A 6,000-nucleotide genomic window follows, 5' to 3' on the forward strand; every position below is an offset into this window, starting at 1 on the left:
AATAGGAGAATAAGGGGCTACAGGAAGTTGAGAAAGAGGCAATGAGAGTCCCTCTGGGCCAGGTATGAGAAAGAACTTCTCTTTCAACCCAGAAAACAAAAATTTATTTCCTCTAATACCTACAGAATTGTATATAACACAAGGGGAATGAGGAACAGAGTCTTTCTTTCCCAAAGAATACATAGAAGAGGACCCTCTATTTTTTGACTTGCTATAGTGAGAGCATGCTTTCCTACCCCACAAACTACCTCAGATCCCCTAACCCCATTGTTACCTGTTGCTCTAATAAAATTTCATCTGCATCATGGCTATCTCTGGTTCTCAAATGTCAGAGCTGCAGCTCAACAGCTCTTTCCTGAGTAGGTGCCCCTAATTTAGTGGGATATCAAGGTGGGAAAATGACTTATGCAATCATTTATATGTGCAGCTAGACATAAGTAAGTGTATGATTTTTGATGGTAGACTTTCCAGAAACTACAGTTCTACAGCAAAATCTCCAACAAGCTGAGGACTAGGGTTCAGAAGAAAAGATGCTGATGGGATTAAAGTACTCTCATTTCCCTGAATAGCAGAGAAAGAGAACAGTGACACCCACTACAGTCAACCCAGGAGGGACCAAACAGAAGGGTGTTGGGAGCAGGATAGAGCAAAGGTGGTACAGGAGAAAGAGAAGAGACTTAGAAGTATGACAAATTCTCGCTCCAAGGATCCTGCTCACTCCTTAACACTCCAGCCATGGCACAAGAGTATTTCTCCCTGACTCTTCAAGGTCAGCACTATGAAGGGGAGCAGGGATAAATTGGAGACATTAATCAAAAGCACATTCTTTTTTTTTTCATTTAAAAGAGGAGGGATATACAATTTACTCATGATTCAAAAAAAAAAAAGAGTGACACCTTCACCTGAAAGAGAAGCAAAAATGGCGTCCAGTAATTAAACTGATAGTGGCCCAGGAGAGCATCACAAAGGCACTGATTGGAAAGAATATGCCTTTTATACCAGAAGGTGATTGAAAGGGGTCCAGAATTTAGCTTCAGAGGAGAGTGATGATGATACAAGAGAATAGAACTAATGTCTGAAGAAAGGACAGAAGTGGTGTGAGTGTGACAGAGGTTTCTGCACCCTACTAAAGGCTCTAACTAGGTAGCTGGGAAAACCCTCTATTTCGTCCACCTCATCCCCTCCATCGGCTTTAGTCTGTGTCCGCCCACTAGTCGTCCATGATCACATCCACCCACGGACTCACTTGGTGGACGGGGGAATCACACACTAAGCTTCCCACCAGAGACTGTTGAGGGATTTTTCTTCCTTGCATCTGCCCAAAAGAACACTCATTCTTTTTCTCTCTTTCTCTCTCTCTCTCTCTCTCTCTCTCTCTCTCTCTCTCTCTCTCTCATTTGTTCCCCTTCTTCTTTTGGCTTCTGACCTCCCTCCCCACCCCATAAATCTTCTTAAGGAAAGGTAAGCTCCCTATCATGGTACCAATAACCAATTCTCTCAGAATTGCTTTTATACACATGCCCAAAGCTTACACACACACATCCCCCAAAAATACAAAAAACATGCTGGTTCCAGCTTGAAATAAGATATAAAATGTTGACAACTCTATTCTGTATAATTCCTGGAACATAAAGAATTTGATGATATAGATACAAATATATGTCAGACATAACCACAGATAGCACCAGTGATAGAAGATCTACACGTACAAAATAAAATCCAGAATTTTTGAAGGTTATACATACTGATATTCATGTAGTATGACTATGACAAAGACACCGTTTCATGCTCCCAACCAACTATACTTTCTTTCTGGTATATTCTGCAATGCCCTCTCTAGTACACAACAACCCACCGATCAGAGCTTTGTGCCATCATATGTGTGTGCTCATGCCCTCATGCATGAATCTCTCCAGTACGCAAGCATCATGTTCTCCAGAGGTAACCCAGCCCTGCCTGTGCTCTCCTGGTATAACCTTCCCTCCAGTGTCGCAAACATAGATTTCACGGATGGTTAAATTGGATCATTATCATTGGGTACTTGTTTAGTCCAAAAAAAAAGTCATTAATTTCATCTGCCTCCCCCACTCTCATTCCATTCTCATGGAAGCCCCCACCACCCCTCCCCAAATACCCTCAAATACACTAATCCCATGAAGTGCGACACAGTCAGCATTCAGGAAGGATAATGGCGAGGAGGAGAAGGAGGTTGGTGGAGCGGACGTGCTTATGATATTTGCTGCATCTCCCATTTGTTAATGGGAGGAAAGGAAACACAGTCAAGGTAATGGTGGGGAGGCTAAATGGTAGAAGTAAACAAAATAAAATAAAGGTCTCCACTGGTTTTGTATGTGTATGCATGTGAACATACATGTGTGTTGACTATGCCCTCCTATCAAGAGACTGCATCCATGTGGCATGTAGCAAAGGCCATCGTACCACTGTTGTGTTGCGAAAAAAATGAAAAAAAGAACCGCAGAGCCATCAGGACGAAACAAAATTCACTCATCGAGAGACAAGAAGCCTAGAGGGGTTGGGGAGGGGCAGAATTGGTTGGGGGGAAGCATGTATAGAAATGGAAGTGGAAGAGTTGGGGGGAAATTGGTGGTTGGATGAAAAAAATTCGTATACACTAAGGCACGAACATATACAATGTCGAAATGCCAACACTGCTTCACTGTTCATCCAAGATTGACAATCCATCCTCCATCTCTCCCCTGCCTCTCCTCCCCCCCCATACTGGTGCAGATGGATTTCTGTATCTCAGTTTTGCAGCAGTGGGGCTAATTACAGGCAGACCCAACCCCCCTCACTAAATTAATCCCTCCCCCTTTCTCCTTTTCTTTTTTTTGTTAAAAGGCCAATATGAAGAATAATGTGGTTTTAGAGATAATGGATTATTTTTTTAAGAGCAACAGAAAAGGAGAAGGTAGAGCACGCATTGTGCGAATCAGCGACTTCCTCACATCACCTCTGTGTCCTCTCCACCCCAACTCTCTAAAGTGTCTACATCCACCTTGTCCCCACTTTCCCCATCTTCCCCCACCATCAAAGAGAAATAAAAATTGTACAAAGCACATAGCATTACAAACACTCTGACTCCCCCCCTCCAAAATCTGGGTAGCCGATCTCAAAATCGTAACAATTAATCTACCTCCATATATCTTTTCCCCTTATTATAGACAGAAAATAATCAACATATTCAATAGAAACGCAGCATTTATTTTTATAAGAAGATCAGGCCCTAGCTATAACACCCACCGATATTGGGGGAAAAACTGGGAATCCAAAAGGAATAGCTGTCTTTTGCAACCAAGTATCCATTTTATTTCTGGTTTCCTCTGGAAGAGGCATCTTTAAAAATTCACTGGAAGATGTCTGAAAGCTCCAGAAAAAGGGGGGGGCATTCACATAGTCCAGTTGATTTAAAAAAAATTTTAATCCAGTCCTGTTGCTTACTTTAACAGTGAACTTCCATTGCCTAGGCTTTCCCTCTTCAGAAAGGGAGCTGTCTTCCAGAATGAACCCCAGTATATAAGAAATGGGCAAAGAGTATTACTCCCCACCCCACCCCTGCCCAAATATTCAAACAATAGGGATATCACAGCTTAAGTGGCTACTGATGGAAATACCATTTGCCCGACTGTAACAAGTCAAATTAAGATATTTTTTTAAAAGCAGTCTTCACTTGTCTCTATTCCAACCTTGCAAACCCAATAGCCCTTAGGTAAACTTGCCTATCATTACCACACAGACCATCTTAACTTGAGTGGCGATGCAGAAGCCCTTGATCAGTGATGGCAGGCTCTAGCCAACAAACCAATTTATAAAGGGCTAATTCTTCTGAATTCTTTCCCCTACCCTAATAGGTCTACCAAAATCTACCATCTTGATAATTATGTCACCAATATCACCAGGGAGTTCAAATTTACACCAAACAACTATCACAAAGGTGAACAATACCCCTAGTCCCTAAACTACGCTGTCATCAAGGTTCAGTGACACAGCCGCGACTATCTCTCCTGAGCAGGGTTACCCACTGAACAGGGGGATTGATTCTGGGGAAGGAAAGAATTAAGAAGGTCAGAGTGCTTATGATTGCAATAGAAAAACTATTTTTTCCCAAAGCTGGGAATAAAATAGGGAAGATATAGAGAAGAAAGGAGCTTGGTCCCAATCACTTCTTTTCCTTGTACAAGTGATGCTTTCCTCTTTCTAAGGCTCTCTAAAGCCAACTGATCTCTGATCTTTGCATTTAAAAATAGTAAATAAAAATAAAAAGGTAATGACAAAAAAGAAAGGGAAACGATCATACCCTATCTTAACTTTTCTATAAAGGATAGCGGAAATTCCATATCTCCATTTATTTTTTTAAAGTATTTTAACAAAATCAAAAAAAGAGTATTGGAGGTAAAAAGAATTTTTAAAAAAATGTTTCTTAAGTAATCACAGGAGAAGTCACCTGCAAAGCACCACAGTCAGTACCCGTAGGTAAGTATTACATCACTGTCCTGAGGAGGGGGGGGGGGGGAGTTTTTTAATCATCATTATCTAAATGATGATTCTAAAGCAGTTCAAGTTTTGTGGTTTGAAAAGAGAGAAAGAAGAAGTCCAAACTAGGGAATAACACAATGAGTCTTGAAAAAACAATGCATCGAACCAGCCTTTAAGGTCACTGAGAGCTAAAAACCCACAGTGCTTGTACAGTGGAAGTTTTCAGGCAAGCCTGCTACTAAATCATTAATATAAACAAATGGAAGGCAGAGAAAGAAGATTTCCCCTGTAACGGATCCAAAGAGGCTTGCTCATGCACACTCCCTCACACACAGACTCCACACCCCTCCCTTTTCACCTTACCCAAAGTCTACCCACCTTCAGAGCAAGACTGCAAGGAGTTCAGTCTAAAACCAAATACTCAAGTAACACACCCGAGATACAAACACAGATCTTGATTCCCAAGCAGGCTAAACTCCGTGCCTGTCCCTGCCCCTTCTCTCTTCATTCTAATCAGATCCTTTCCCAGAAGGAAGAAAAAAATTTTTAAAGTAGACAGAGAGAGCCAAAAAAGTCTCATTCCCAAATGAAGTGATGGTTGTCTTTCTCCCAAGTCTTAAAATCCAAGTAGCGTGAGAAAAAAATTGAGGAGAGAAGGTTTAGGAGCAGAAAAAAAAAAAACTGGAAAAAAATTTCTGATTTTCTCAGCTGTTAGTGGGAGAAGATTCAACTTCCAGCAGGAACTGAGGAAAAGAGTGGCAATGTGAAAGCATCACCATGATCTGCCCAAGCTCAGTGATCCAGGATCCAAAAATATTTTTAAAATCTAGGTTGGCAGTTCCCAACTGAAAACTTCTACCATTTCAGGCACAACCTCTTCCCAAGATACACTTGAAACCTCAGGTTGTTTCTTGTCCTTCTGAAGCTTTACCCTTTCCCATAAAAGTCTTACCTTTTCAGCTGAGCAGAGCCTTTGGGGTCTGTCTGTCTGTTTGATGCTTAATCAACTGAGTTTGCTGGGTATGTTTCTTCTTGGAGAAGGTTAAGATTCCAATCAGTGTTTTTTTTTCCCTTTCTCTCTCTCTCTCTCTCTCTCTCTCTCTCTCTCTCTCTCTCTCTCTCTCTCTCTCTCTCTCTCTCTCTCCTTTGCTCTCTCTGGGAGGGAGTGGTGGGGAAGGAGGGAGGGGGAGTGTTGGAAGTGCAAAAGCAGGTCCTTGGTGGCTTGAGATGCCGGCAGAGGGGAGGTCTTGCTTGCCTCTCCCTCTCAGTGAGTTGCATGCAAGAGGAGATGTGAAGGGCTGAGCTCTCTGCCTGAGACTGTCGGAGGAGCCCAGGAATTTCACGCACTCCAGAGCCAGTCCCTCCCTCTTCCACATAGACTCCAGCATTTAAAGAGACAGACAGGCTACGTGGCTCAGGATTTCACCTCCTCCCCTGACTGTTTTGCAAACAGCTGAAAAGATGTAATCGGGGACATCCTCCAGCCACATATGACTAAGAAGCAGG

General features: G+C 42.3%; 1 protein-coding gene across 1 annotated transcript in view; it reads right to left on the reverse strand.

The window, feature by feature from the left end:
• Nucleotides 1–5,792, reverse strand: part of NRXN3 (neurexin 3) — a 1,564,316-nt gene extending 1,558,524 nt beyond the window's left edge. The window contains exon 1 of the mRNA XM_074235619.1: nt 5,447–5,792. The gene's annotated coding sequence lies outside the window, so the exon portion shown is untranslated. The remainder of the gene's footprint in view (nt 1–5,446) is intronic.
• Between the last annotated feature and the right edge of the window lie 208 nt (nt 5,793–6,000).

Source organism: Macrotis lagotis, chromosome 4 (genome assembly GCF_037893015.1).
Source record: "Macrotis lagotis isolate mMagLag1 chromosome 4, bilby.v1.9.chrom.fasta, whole genome shotgun sequence".
NCBI classification, from domain to species: Eukaryota; Metazoa; Chordata; class Mammalia; order Peramelemorphia; family Peramelidae; genus Macrotis; species Macrotis lagotis.